The sequence below is a fragment of the Cricetulus griseus genome, chromosome 6 (genome assembly GCF_003668045.3).
Source record: "Cricetulus griseus strain 17A/GY chromosome 6, alternate assembly CriGri-PICRH-1.0, whole genome shotgun sequence".
NCBI classification, from domain to species: Eukaryota; Metazoa; Chordata; class Mammalia; order Rodentia; family Cricetidae; genus Cricetulus; species Cricetulus griseus.
Window position 1 is genome coordinate 93,777,731 of NC_048599.1, and position 15,459 is coordinate 93,793,189.

Here is a 15,459-nt window from a genome sequence, read left to right on the forward strand (position 1 = left end):
CCCCTTTTAAGATGAAGCAAGATTTGTATTGACGGAACACAAAACTAGAGTAAATGAATATTCAGTAGCCTTGAAAAATGATTGGTTTTCCAATTGCATTTAAAATGGCAATTGGAATCAATAGTCTGCCATTTTAGAGGACATGCTCTATTTCATAAATACAGTGCATAATAATTAAAAATGCTGTTGTCAATAGGCTAGAGGTTAATTGCAAATACAGCCAGAAGGCCAGTGCTGGCTGGGGAGAGTTTAAAATGAACAGAGTGAATACAAGGGAATATTTGTGCATCTGTGAGATGCTGCAGAATCAATCCTACACTAAACTGGGGGTTGTAGCAATCACATTCCATAAATGCTGAGGACAAATACTAAAATTATATTTAGAAGCTTGAAACACCTCATCATTTAAAATCTCAAAATTTTCATAAAATGATGATTTTTTTTAAGTTCAGTTATGTGAATTTTCAGTATCTCCCAATACAGTGTATTGCCAGATGACTTGAACTTAGGCAGATTCCTTGACATTCTTAAAAACTCACATTTCCAGGGAAATATGCATATAAATAGGCTAATCTGACTATTAACTAGAATGAATTTGGGTATACATGATTTTAAAAACTTGGAAAAGGAAAAAAATAAAAATAGAATTTCTTTAATTACAAAATTAACCTTATTGAATTTTTTCTCTGTAAGAAAGTTATTTCATTATTACATACTAGTATAAATTAATAAATTTATTTAAAATACTGCAATAATACAGAGAGAAATAAATAATAAATTCTACTTTTCACCCTTATATTCTGTATTCTACTAATTGTAACTATTATTAAAGTTTGATATATGTCCAGTATATTTCTCCTCATGCATGTGAAAATTAGAAAATTCATATGCATATTTTATTTGCCTAAAACAACAGCTGCACAGAGAACTTTATAACAAGAATTTTTTTCTTTTCGTTTTTATGTTTTTTTTTTTTATTTTATTTACTTGACATACAAAAAGGTATATCTGGGCTAGAGATATGGCTTAAAAGGTAAAGGCCAAGCTTGACAATATCCTAGACACACATGGTAGATGTAGAGTGATCGTCCCTTTGGCTGTTACATGCATGCTGCAGAGCACTGAAGTGTGTTTTAGGCATCCACATGGAAGCTTATAATCACCTCTACCTTTAGTTACAAGAAACAAAAACATAAAGGCATCATTTTATGGCTTCCCTGGGTTCTAGAAATACTTGGGCCACAGGTACCTACATGCAGATAATTTTTTAAAAGATCTAACTACTTAACAAATGTTATCTATTCAAGATGGCATTTTACATGTCAGCTCTGCATCATGCTGTACATCTAGAGAACCTACTCATTTTGTAGCATTTAACTTACATGTCACTAATCCCATTGTCCCCAGCCCCTAGTAAGTACCATGCCACTCTCTGCTTTTCAATTTAGCTACTTTAGATATCTGCTTTAGATGACATGAAGCAAATGATCTTCTGGACTTAGCTTATTTCAGTGTTTGTATAATGTTCTCCAGGTTGATCTCCCCCATGGCAAAGGCAGGATTTCCTTCATTAAGGCTGAGCAATATTCCATTGTGTATATATATATATATATATATATATATATATATATATAAGGTTTTTGCTTTACTCACTTACCTCTCAACAGATACACAAATTCTCCATGTCTTTACTCATGTAAATAATGCATCCTTGTATATGGACATAATAACACATCAATGACAGAAAAGTTTCAATTCTTTGTCAATGTCCCTGTAGTAAGACTTCTTAATTTGCATCATAATTTCCTTCATAATTCTTCAAGAAACAAATTTCAGTATACATAGAACAGTTAAGATGACACAATAATTTTTTGACCTGAGGTAACTTAACGTTTGAGGAAAAACTTAGAATACACAATGGGCATTGTTAGATGTTTAGAGCTAAATGATAATGAAAATACAGTATATTGAGTGACATACCTACAAATGTGCCCATTAAAAAAGAAAGACTATAGTCAATTATCTCACACTGTTCTACACACACACACACACACACACACACACACACATACACTCATACATGGGGGTCTTGGAGGAGATGATGTTCTCAGTGTAAGAAAAACTAAGAGACATACACTACCAACCCAAACATAATGAAGGATTTGGAAATACTCTTACATAAAAGGAAGATACATATATGACTTTTAAATAAATTTTGAAATTTCTTTGTTTATTTTCATTTTAAATTATTTTACTTTTGCTTGTTTTGGTTTGGTTTGGTTTTCTTGGATATATTTATATAAAGCTGTAGTTAACTAGATGTGGAAAACATTATCTAAGATTAAATCTTATAATATATTCATATGTTTCAGAAAATGTTTGCTTATACACTTATTTGTTCATAACCAATATAGTAGAATCAAACTCCAAAGGAAAACATTATGAACCAACTTGACATAAATATAAAGTTATGAATGACACAATTTTACATAAGGCAGAAACCTACAGATTATTAAAAATATCCAACATTGAGAGTCAAAATGCACATATTTGATATGCATAGAAAAATAATAATTTTATAGCATTAAAACTAATACATTTAATTCCACTCTTGGGCATAAACCCAAAGGATGCACATTCATACAACAAGTATATCTATACAACTATATTCATGGAAGCATTATTTGTAATAGCCAAGACCTGGAGGTGACCTAGATGTCTTTCAACTGAAGAATGGATGGAGAAAATGTGGTACATCTACACAATGGATTACTACTCAGCAGGGGAAAAATGGAATATTGAAATTCGCAGGCAAATAGATGGAACTAGAAGAACCCATCCTGAGTGAGGTAACCCAGTCACAAAAAGACAAACATGGTATGTACTCAACACGTATATGGATTTTAGACATAGAACAAAGGATTACCAGCCTACAATCCACATCACCAGAGAAGCTAGGAAACAAGGAGGACCCTAAGAGGGGCATACATGGTTCCCCAGAGAAGGGGAAAGGGACAAGATGTCCTGAGATAACTGGGAACATGGAGGGAGGGGAGAGGGAGCTAGGAGAAAGAGAAGGGGAGAAGAGGGGTGAGAGGAAGACATGAGGGAGCAGGAAGATTGAGTCAGGGAAGAATAGAGGAGAGCATGAAATGGGCGCCCATAATAGAGAGAGTCATTAGGTTTAAAGGTCCCATTTGGGGTGGGACCACCCTGGGAAGGTAGTTCTGGATGGTACAAGAAATCAGGCTGAGCAAGCCTGTGAAATAAGCCACTAAGCAGTGTTCCTCCATAGTCTCTACTTCATGCCTCTCTCCAGAATCCTGACTTGATTTGATGACTTAGTTTCCCCTAATGACAGACTAAGGTGTAAGCCAAGTGAACCTGTTTTTCCCATTTTTTGTCATAGTTGTTATTGAAGCTATAACAAGCAAACTCAGACATATTACTAGTAGTCTTGTTGCTGGCAGTGACTTCCTTTTTCAAAGTACTTCATAGGTCTTTTTTATCTTAGCTTCTCTTAGTTCTGGGCTACAGGACATATCAGCTGCCACTCAGTGCTACCACAGTCACTGGTCTTGATGTTTCTTCTTTATGTTACACACTAGCCTGTTCTCTTTAGTCACAATAAAGGCCACACGTAGACAATAAGAGGCTAGTCAGAAATGCTTTACTAGGGCCTAATTTTTTAACACTAGAGATACACAAGAAAGAAGACCACAAGAGTGAAATAACACAAAGGAGTGAAAATGTGCTTATATTCAGAAGAGGGTTGTGTCATACTTATGCACAGCTTCTGTTTCTACCAATCACAGCTTTGCTTGTATAAGGTTCTAATTCATCTGTTGTGCAGCTCACATGTACCTCAATCTCAAGCTTAACATGGTCTGGACACCCATCTTCAAACAAAAGTGTTTTGTTGGATCACTAGGGAAAGGCTTCATCATCAGCCTGAGTAAGGATATCTATAAGATGAGTGCTATCAACTAAATGGAGAGAAACTCAAGTCAATTCCTCAAAAATCATAACAAGATGAGGCTGTCCATTCTCTCCATACCTCTTCAATATTGTAGTTGAAGATCTAGCTAGATCAATAAGACAACAAAAGGAGATCAAAGGGATACAAATTGGAAAAGAGAAAGTCAAACTTTCACTCTTTGCAGATGATATGCTAATTTGCATAACTGAACTGAAAAACTCTACCAGGGAACTCCTACAGCTAATCAACACCTTTAGCAAAGTGGCAGGATACAAGATTAACTAAAAAAAATCAGTAACTCTATTATATATAGAAGATAAATGGGCTGAGAAACAAATCGGAGAATCATCACCCTTTATATTTGCCACAAACATAAAATATCTTGGGCTAATGCTAACCAAACAAGTGAAATACATGTATAGCAAGAACTTTGACTCCCTAAAGAAAGATACTAAAGAAGATACCAGAAAATGGAAAGATTTCCCATGCACTTGGATAGGTAGGATCAACATACTAAAAATGGCACTCTTGCCAAAAGCAATCTACAGATTCAATGCAATCCCCATCAAAATCCCAACACAATTCTTCACAGACCGGGAAAGAACAATTCTCAACTTTATATGGAAAAAGAAAATACACAGGATAGCCAAAACAGCCCTGTACAATAAAGAAACTTCTGGAAGCATCACCATCCCTGACTTCAAGCTCTATTATAGAACTATACTCCTGAAAACAGCTTGGTATTGGCACAAAAGTATACAAGTAGACCAATGGAATTAAATTGAAAACCCTAATATGGGCCTACACACCTACAAACACCTAAATTTTGACAAAGATGTTAAATTTATACAATGGAAAAAAGAAAGCGTCTTCAACAAATGGTGCTGGCATAACTAGATGCTGGAATGTAGAAGAATACACATAGATCCATGTCTATCGCCATGCACAAAACTAAGTCCAAATAGATCAAAGACCTCAACATAAATCCAGCCACATTGAAACACTTAGAAGAGAAAGTAGATGGTACTCTGGAACGAATTAGTACAGGAGACTGCTTCTTGAACATAACAACAGTAGCACAGACATTGAGATTGACAATTAATCAATGGGACCTCCTGAAATTGAGAAGCTTCTGTAAGGCAAAGGAGACAATCAACAAGACAAAACAGAAGCCCAATGAATTGGCAAAGATAGTCACCAACCCCACATCTGACAGAGGGCTGGTTTCACCAAAACACCAACCGATCCAATTAAAAAGTGGGGTACAGAACTAAATAGAGAATTCTCAGTGGTGTAATCTAAAATGGTTGAAAGACAAATAAGAAAGTGCTCAACATCCTTAGCCATCAGGGAAATGCAAATCAAAACTACTCTGAGATACCACCTAACTCCTATCAGAATGCAAAAAAAAAAAAAAAACACCAATGTCAGTTTATGCTGAATAGGATGTGTAGGATGTGGAGAAAGGGGGTCACTCCTTCACCGCTGGTGGTAGTGCCAACTTGTACAGCCAATTTGGAAATCAGTATGGCGGTTGCTCAGGAAAATGGGAAACAGTCTACCACAAGATCCAGAGATTCCACTCTTAGGCATATACCCAAAATATGAACATTCATACAACAACGACATCTGTTGAACCATGTTCATAGTAGCATTATTTGTAATAGCTAGAACCAGGAAGCAACCTAGATGCCTCTCCAGTGAAGAATGGATGGAGAAAATGTGGTACATTTTGCACAATGGAGTACTACTCATTGGGAAAATAACACAATGCAGTCTTGAAATTTGCAGGCAAGTGGATGGAAGTAGAAGAAACCATCCTGAGTAAGGTAACCCAGTAACAAAAAGACAAACATGGTAGGTACTCTCTCATATATGGGTTTTAGACAGAGCAAAGGATTACCAGCTACACCGCCAGAGAAGCTAGGAAACAATGAGGACCCTACGAGAGACATACATGGTCTCTGGGAGAAGGGGAAAAGGACAAGATATCCTGAAGTAATTGGGAGCATGGGGGAGGGGATAAAGAATTAGGAGAAAGAGAAGGGGAGAAGAGGAGAGGAGTGGAGGATATGAGAGAACTAGAGTCATTATAGGTTTAAAGATAAATCTGGCACTAGGAAAATATCCAGAGATCTACAAGGTTGACTCTAACTAACAATCTAAGCAATAGTAGAGATGCTACCTTAAATGCCCTTCTCCGATAATAAAATTGATGACTGACATACGCCATCCTAGTGCCTTCATCCAGTAGCTGGTGGAAGTAGAAGCAGACACCCACAGCTAAACACTGAGCTGAGCTCTGGAATCTAGCTGCAGTGAGAGAGAAATGATGAGCAAAGGGGTCAAGACCAAGCTGGAGAAACAGCCACAGAAACAGCCGACCGGAACAAGCAGGTACTCATGTGCCCCAGACTGATAGCTGGGAAACTATCATAAGAATGATCTAGACCCCCTGAATGTGGGTGTCAGTGAAGAGACCTTGCCAATCTATGTGGCCTCTGGTAGTAGATCAGTATTTATCCCTAGCAAAATAATGGACTTTAGGAGCCCATTCCACATATAGGGATATTCTCTCAGCCTAGACACATGGAGAAGGGCCTAGTCCCTGACCCAAATGATATGACAGACGTATCAGATTCCCCATGGAAGGCCTCAACCTCCCTGGGAAGCAGATAGGGGATTGGATAGGGTGTCAGTGGGGGGAAGGTGAGGAGGGGAGAGAGAGGGAACTGGGTTTGACATGTAAAACAAGCTTCTTTCTAAAATTCAAAAAAAGCAGAAAATGATGAGTGATATCACCTAGAGTACCTGTAGAGAAGATCATCAGAGTATACTTTAGCCTTTTCAAGGCTAGAGAGTTCGCCTCATTCACTCCAAGTTGTGTGGGGCAGTCAGAATTGGGTCTATGGCTGCTTCTACAGCATCCCAGGCTTCACTAAGCTCTGTAGCTGGAATGGGTCAGTTCCCTAGAAGCATTTGTGAACTGTTCAAAGATACTGGCCTCAGCTGATCACAGCCCATCCACTAACTGAAGAAGGGATCATTTGCTTGACGGCTTCCCCAGCTGGGCATCTGGCCACAAGGGAGAGATTCTGCACTTGTCAAAAATGGAACAAATGACCATCTCCCAACAACTCGGCATATCTAAGTGGAGAAATTACAAGGTCATTGCAATAAAGACTTATAGTCCTTTGCCCCAAATAAGCTAAGGAGAGAAACGGTGAGTTCCTATAATCTGTATCAGTATTAGCAAGTAGAGCACATTTGTTTTGAAGATATCCACTGTATCCTCCTAGAAAGTTAAGATTACAAATGACATTTGAAGCAATATAAACGTGGGAGCCAAAGCAAGAAGGGCTATGCCTTGAGTTCTTAGAAATTAAAACCTCTGATTTGTCAGACATGACAGCAAAGAATACAGGCAGCTACAGAGAACACAGAAAAGTGGAAAAGCAGCATATCAAGAGTAGGTCAAACTTGACCTCAATAGGAGCTGTTTAGAAATAATGAAACCTGGGGACCTAGCATGCAAGAGAAAATTGCTTCAACTTCCCCAGCAGGGCACTAAAACTGCTGGTTGCAGTGTGGAGGAATTTCTTGGTATCCCAGGGCCTGTCATTTGCTGTTCCCACAGGGAAACCTCCATAAAGCATTTTATTCTTATTATAAAAGGTAAAGAATCCTGGAATCTGTCCTCTGTGTGGCTAGACATACTGCATCACAAACACTGCTTGGTATGCTAGTTTGTATCTTGGTATCTCTAGTTTCTAGAGAACTGGGATATTGTTTGTAAAGGGACGTCTAAATGAGAGAGCAACAAATGTGAACAGCACAATGCTGAGATGATGGAAGCACACAGCAGATGTTAACCCAGATTTCCTCCCAATGCCTGGAAAAATCATTAAACTTCAACGAGGCTGTGAAGCTCACAGCACAGGGTTCAGCAAGCCAATTAGTAAATCTTTGAACTTCACACCAACTCACTAGAATGGTATGATAAATTATCAGGAAAGAAATAGTTTTTTTTTTTTAAATTGGATAGATGCTCTCAATCTAATCAAAGAAAAAAAACAAAAACTACTGCCTTTTCAACATTTATATTCAATCTGGCTGCAGCTAAAGGAGTCTCTGGAGATTTAGTTTCTTTGTTTCATCTGTAGATGCAGAGGCAGAAACTAGGAAGGTAAAGTCTGAAAAGCTTCACTCATCCCAACTGATTGCTGGACAAAACTGGTAGCATCTCTCACTCCTCATCCTTTTAATGAGAAGGGAGTACAAAAGCAGAGATATTCCCTCTGGAGTCACATGGCTCAGAGAAAGAATTGTCTATAAAAGGCCATTGTTGGGGGGGGGGGAGATGGCTAAATAAAGTGCTTGCTGTACGAGCATCAAGAATTTACTTACAAAGTGTAGCACCTCCACAAATAGGTAGGTGTGGTAGCAGCATGTTTGTAATTGTAGCACTGCAGAGGCAGAGACAATACAGATCCCTGGACCACACTGTCTAGCCATTCTGCCCAATGGGTGAGTTCCAGGTTCAGTGAGAGACCCTGACTCCAAAAATAAAGTAGATGCAGTTGTAACTATAAGTCTTTATGCCAAAGCTGCCTGAGCCCTGCTGCCACAAGGGCACTTTCCAACAGGCTGCCTGAGTTCTGCCCACCACCAAGTTAAGGTCCCAAGTAACACACAGAGACTTATATTAGGTACAAATCCTGCTTGGCCAATGACTAGGATTTCCCATCTACTAGTTCAGTCTTAATTATCAACCATAATCATAAGACTTATCTTATGGACACAGGCAGCATGCATCCTGTCTTACTTGTGGTCACATGGCAGTTCCAGAGAAGAGAGCAGAAGGAAGAGGAAGAGAAAAAAAGAAGGGACAACTTGCTGTTTGTCACTGCTTATATATGAGTCTGCCTGATATGTCATTTCCTGCCTATATCACAAGACTTCTTTTTACTACATTTCCCAGAATCCTCCTGAACTCCTAGTCCCACCTAACTTGCTGCCTCATTGGCCAAAGAGTACTTTATTCAACAATCAAAAAGATAAACATACACAGAAGGACATTCCTTATCATATGGTGGTCAGCAAGATGCCCTAGCTGGTAAGGGTGTCTGCACTAAAAGTTTCATGACCTGAATTTGATCATTTGGATGCACATGGTAGAGGGAAAGACAGACTTGGATGTTACCCTGTAACCTCCACACAAGAGTCATAGCATGGGAACATGTGTGTGAGTACACACATAAATGAAGGAATGAAAGAATTAGTTATCACAATTTTATAAGTGGACAAGCAGTTGAAGAAGTCACATGACATCTACCTCTGGCCTCCAAAGATGCACACATGACTACATACTTGCACACACATGAATATATCCACACACATGCACTGAACACTAGAAATAAATACAACAAAATTCTCAAAAACTTTCTCTGGGAGAAGTGTAACACTTCTTGTGGACTACCCCACAGACACATGGGTTGTAGAGCATATATCTTTTGAGTGACATAAATAATAAGCAGAGAGCAGCAGGAAAGGAAGGAGTGAAAGAGGGAAGCGTAGGCTAAAGTAGGTCAAAGATGGCCACAAATTCTTACAACCCCCTAAGATTGAGAGAGAGAGAGATACTATCTCTTAGCTTTCTTAAGTAAGTAAAAGAAGAAATAGGTTATGAAGTTCCTTTGACTAACAGAATATGGCAGGGAAATGTTATGTCAATTTTCTGCTGAATCCTAAAAACTCTGGCAAATTCTATTTCCGGCCTCTTAAAAAGCCTAGCTTGATGGTGCCAAACTTTCTTGTGTAAAGTTCAGCCCTCGCTGCAGAGATAACATGAAGAAACCATGACATAAATAATTCATGTAGGGAGATAGAACCCCTGGGATCTGTTTTCTGGATGTACCCATATGGCTTTAGGAATGTGAACAAGACCAGAAGAATTAATTCAGATCTGTACACCAGAACAGCCAAATAAGAATGAGAACATCTCCAACTGCTGGCAAATGCACACACTGAAATCTACAGCTGGGTTCCCGATAACTTATGACTTTCAAAGTTGTGATATGTAATACAGTGATTGCTGTTTGAATGGGCTCATACTTACAGAAGTTCTTTAGACCATAATGGATACTCCAAACATATCCTTGAACCAACAAAACAAGACAACCGTTATTGTGAGAATGAAGTTTGACTCCATGGGAAAATTCTGGAAAATGGTGTTAAACACACCATATCCTATGTGAATGATGAAACAATTTATTCAGCACAGTGTGCTAGAAGGATGTCCATTCTTGGGTTCATGCTGATACAGTGAATCTTGAGAGACAGAAAGAAACCCGACAGCATCTTCCATACTCTTCTGCAAATAGTCCTTCCTTTTGCAGTTTCTAGTTCCAATAGCTTATATGAAATTTTAATTACAGTCAGGCAAGGCAGAGCACACCTCTAATCTCAGCAACCAGGAGCTGAGGCATGAGGATGGTGAGATCTAGGAAAGCCTGAGTTTCACAGTGAGTTCAATGCCAAAATAGACCACATACTGAGAGCTTTCTCAAAATGTACACCCCCCAAATCTTTTACAATACATTTAACATGTATTTTAAATTAAAAATCCATCATATTTTGAATTTTTATTCATGTAAGTCTATAGTCTTATCCACATATTTTTGTTTCTTTTTAAATTGAGTCTTGTAAATTACAGCCAAAGTACAGTATTATCAAAACTAGAAAAGTTATACTTTGCAGTTAATTTTTTTTGCCTCATTCTTACTACTGTGAAATTGGGAAGAATTAAAAACTGATGGTTGTACTTAGAAGTATTTATGAGTAGTTATCAATTGAACCTGGTTTAGCTTTCCATTGTTCCTTTCTGTGCTGCCTCACTGTGTCTGTGCAGACTTGTGTAGGAGTGCAGATGACACAGGGTTTCCTGAAGTTAAATTTCTGCTCAGATACTCTCTGGTCCTGAGAGGTTTGGATGCTCTGTCATTACCTCTTCAGCACTTCAAAGTCTTCCATCAAATTACAACGAAGGGAAATAGCATTTTACTTATGGGTTTGGAATGAGTATGAACACTATTGAATTGTTAAATGCAAAGCACTTGTAATAGCATCTGAGATATATGTGGGTCCTCAATAATGGATAAAACATTATTATTTTATATGTTATAACATAAAAAATACAGGCAACACAAAGATCTAAATTTGCCAAAAGACTATGAAGAGGTCTCAATACATTAAAATTCCTGGCTGAGTATTCATACCAACATAAAGCTGTTTATGGAATCATAACTCCCTCATTGCAGAACATTCTCTGAACTTTATTATTCTACAATTGGAGCAGAGCTGTCATAAGCAAGAAGTATTGAACTGAGCATGAAGAGTATAGATTCAGATGCATAGATGATAAAAGCCTTCCACACCAGCATTTACTGCTCATGTCAATGCCATCTGCAGACTCTGTCTAGGTACAAGAACCATGCACCCAAATTTCAATAAGTAATCTCCTTCATTTATTGATAGCTCAAGATCTTTGTTATACACCCTCAGATTGAAAGCCGGCACAAATGCAAGCACACGAGCAGTTTTACGGTTTAATGAGTTTAAGAAAAATCTTTTGAGAGCCAGATTCTGTAATAAAATTCCAAATTGCAATTCAAGCTTGAATGGAAAAAAAAAACAAAAAGAAAACCTTGAGGAACTTAGAAAAGTAAAATGTATTAAAATGACACCCAGACTGTCACTGTGAGATTTCTTGCGTTTGATAATTAATCAGTTTTCTCTGGGTTCCTGTTGAGATTTCTATCTACTCTCTTCCATAACTCTAACTTTCATAATTGTTTGCATCAAAAAGGAGACAAAGTATAACATGAGTGAAAAAAAGAGTAGTATGAATTAGGTCATTTACTTCTAAATCACTAGTTGACCTTTTTTTTTTTTTCACAACACAGAGGGCTATGCCAAAAATCTGGTCAGTCTCTAGTTCATTTTGAGCTTAACTTTTCACCTGTGTTCAAGAAAGCCTCTTAAAACAGATTAAAATATTGCTTGCTATTTTGCCTCTCATTAGACCCACTATGAATGATCAAGAGACCAACCTTTGATTTTATCTTTTCTGCTAAATACTGGCATGTCTCCCAAATACTTCAGTCACCTTTACTTGCTTTTCACTTGAAATTGTTGAAGTTGCATGCTTCCATGAGGGGTCATTCTACCACCTTTTTGCAATAAAAGTTTTAATTCTTTCCTATTGTGATTGAAGTATCAAATATATTGATAATTTTATATTTCAAATGAAGTTTTACTGAAATCAAGTTCTGTTATTATTGGTGAGATTTAAACATTATAATCTATGACTGATTTATTTGGGGACTATAAGGGAAATGTATAATTTTGTCTTTGGTGTGTATACCTACTAAAGTAAGGAAAACTTTAGTGCTGTCTACCAGGTGTGAGATCTGGTTGATGGTTCTGAAACATGGTAAATGGCAGCACAAACTAAACTCTGTAATGAGTTAGCAAAGCTTTATAAAAATTGAGTCCAATTTCAGATGAGGAAAAGGACAAAATACTTTCCTCTAAGCAAGTCACACACATTGAAATTTTGAACTCATGGCAGTTATGCTGACATGCACTGGGCTTGTTCAAGACTGACCCCCATCTATAGTTAGTCACAAAGAATGGAGAAGCACACAGAGCCTTACCCTTCAGAAATTAAACTAGCAGCTATGTTGTCAGTTGTGTATCCACTGCTGGACCCACAAGGATCTAGTGGCCAACTCCAATGCCATAATTATTTATATAGACATGGTTAAATTCTGTGAGTCACAATAAATAAATAACAGAGAAAGGTATTTTTAATGAAAAGGAGGGGTAGAAAGGAGGGCAAGGTAAATGAAGGAAGCTATGGGTAAGAGTAGCCTGCATGCATTATTCACATGAAAGAGATTATCAAAGACAAGATTTAATTAATAATATAAATATAAACCCATCCCCTGTGACCCACCCTCTTACCTTCCAATTCTCTCTGATCACTATTCCACTCTCTTCCATCCTCTTTAAGAATGATTTTCTTTAAATTTTCCCCAAAACAAATAAAGACTGAATTTGTTTTTATTACAGTTCTGCTCTTCTTCAATATTTTCCAAAACCCTAGTGTGGAAAGTTTCATTACAAGCTTGGGCATTGCTGGAAGGTGAGGGAATCATCACGAGGCGGGACTTTGTGGAAGAAAGGCATGTCATTGAGAGAATACTCTTGAAAGGAGTATTGAACCCAACCTGCTTCTATCATTCTATACTTCCTGGTCACCTTGAGGTGAACAGGCTGCATCCCATGTCTTCCTACCATGGGATACTGTGCTTCCACAGATGGAAAGCAACAAGCCCAATGTGAAGATGAACTGAAATTTCTGAAATTAAGAGATTAAGTGAATCTTTTCACTTATTAAGCTAAATATATGAGGTATTTTGTCATATTAAGAGAAACTGAATATTACAATTTTTCTGTGCATGGATAATTTCATTTAATATGATGGCTTTTAAGCCTCTTTGACACAAATGATGAGAGAGAAGTTTGGTAAGAGCTTCCTAAATACAATTACAGGGTTCAGGGAGATGACTCAGTGGGTAAGAGGAAATGATATACTCTGAACTGTTCAAATTTCCTGCACTCAAGTAAAAAGCCAGATATGGTTACCCATGAATTTATAACACAATCACTGTAAGGGAAAGCAGGAGCATCACTAGGGCTTGTTGGACACAAGACTAGCTCCAGTGTCAGTGAGAGACCCTGTCTCAAAGAATGTGGCAAAGGGTAGATCAGAACACTTGACATCTCCCTCTGTTCTTTGTGCACACACATGCATGTGCACCTATCTGTACATAATATACATGTCAATACATTCATCTTATAAATAGAAAGACTTGCTTTCTTTTCTGGTGTTACATAGTATGGAACAGTTATAAGAATCTTCAACAGTCTATGATACTGTGTAAAACAACTGGAAAATTCCAATGATTCCCAACACACAGAAATGACTGATTTTCAGATGAAGGAAATGCTATTTATAGCTTATTACCTGATGGTTCCTACAATAGATATAGATATAGATATAGATATAGATATATAGATAGATAGAGAGAGAGAGAGAGTGTGTACTGTATAAGTATATAATACTGTACCTATAAATACATATAAAGTATATTAATTAAAAATGTGCTTAAACTCGTCTGGGAGGCCAGCACAGGACTGATGGAGACCCCTGAACATGGATGTCAATTAGGTGGCCTCCACATTCTGGGAGCCCCAGGTAGTGGATTACTTTATTTCCCTGGTGTAAGAAGGGACTTTAAGAGCCCATCCCATGTAAAGGGATGCACTCTTGGCCTATAAACATGGGGGAGGGCCTAGACCCAGTCCATGATCATGTAGCGGACTTTGGGGAGCCACCGTCAAGGGCCATACCCTGCCTGGGGAGTGGAAGGTGGATGGGGTTGAGGTTGGGAGAGGGTTGGGGGGAGGGGAGGGAGAAGGGAGAAGGGATTGACATGTGAAGCAAGCTTGTTCCTAATTTGGACTAATAATTTTTTTAAATGTGCTTAAACTCAATACTAAACTTGTTTCTTTCTTATCTTTTTTACTTTCTTTCCTTTCCTTCTCCATGCCTTCATTTTAACATAACTTGGAAGAACAAAGCAGCTTTAGAAAGAACAGAGACACGTTTTACATAAGACTTATATTCTTTAATTATTCTATACTGCAGAGTCAAAACTAGTCTTGATAGTTTATTAACATTTTGCTTTAATTTTAGTAAACATTGTAACCTTGCTTAATGATGTGTTTGAGTACATTAAATATTATGATGCATTTTATTACATAAAGGAAGAAGGGAAAATGGAAAAGACAGAAAAATTGTAGGAAAAAAGTTTATAGTTAATGAAACTGTATGAATTAACTACACTCTTGCTCTACTCTGTGTCAATTATTTGATCTTCAGACATATATCAAAAGAAGTAATGATGCTGTAATCAGTCAATGAAATCAGTAAGTTTCTCTCCCATTCTAGTCCCTTTCCTTCCTTTTTTCCTAATTCCCACTTTTATTAATTATTGTTGTCTGCCTAAAGATGGATAAGTTATGCTGTGACAGACATGTACCACATTAAGTGGTCTTATTGATTTATTAATAAATTTTATAATAAAATTTTAAAAGAATTTCCAAGACTCCACATGTATAGCATTCTTTCTTCTCCATTAATAACACAAAACATAAATTCAGTTCTTGACCTTATCCAGATCTATGATAAAATCAGTCTCAGTTTACCAAAGACAGGGATATTCTAATATTTGGGAAGTTTATAATTTTATTTTCATTTATTATAAATATTGTCACAGCATGCTTGAGAAATAAATGTAGTATATACACATTTCATAGTCATGATTTATCTTGCACAGGATATTAGGACT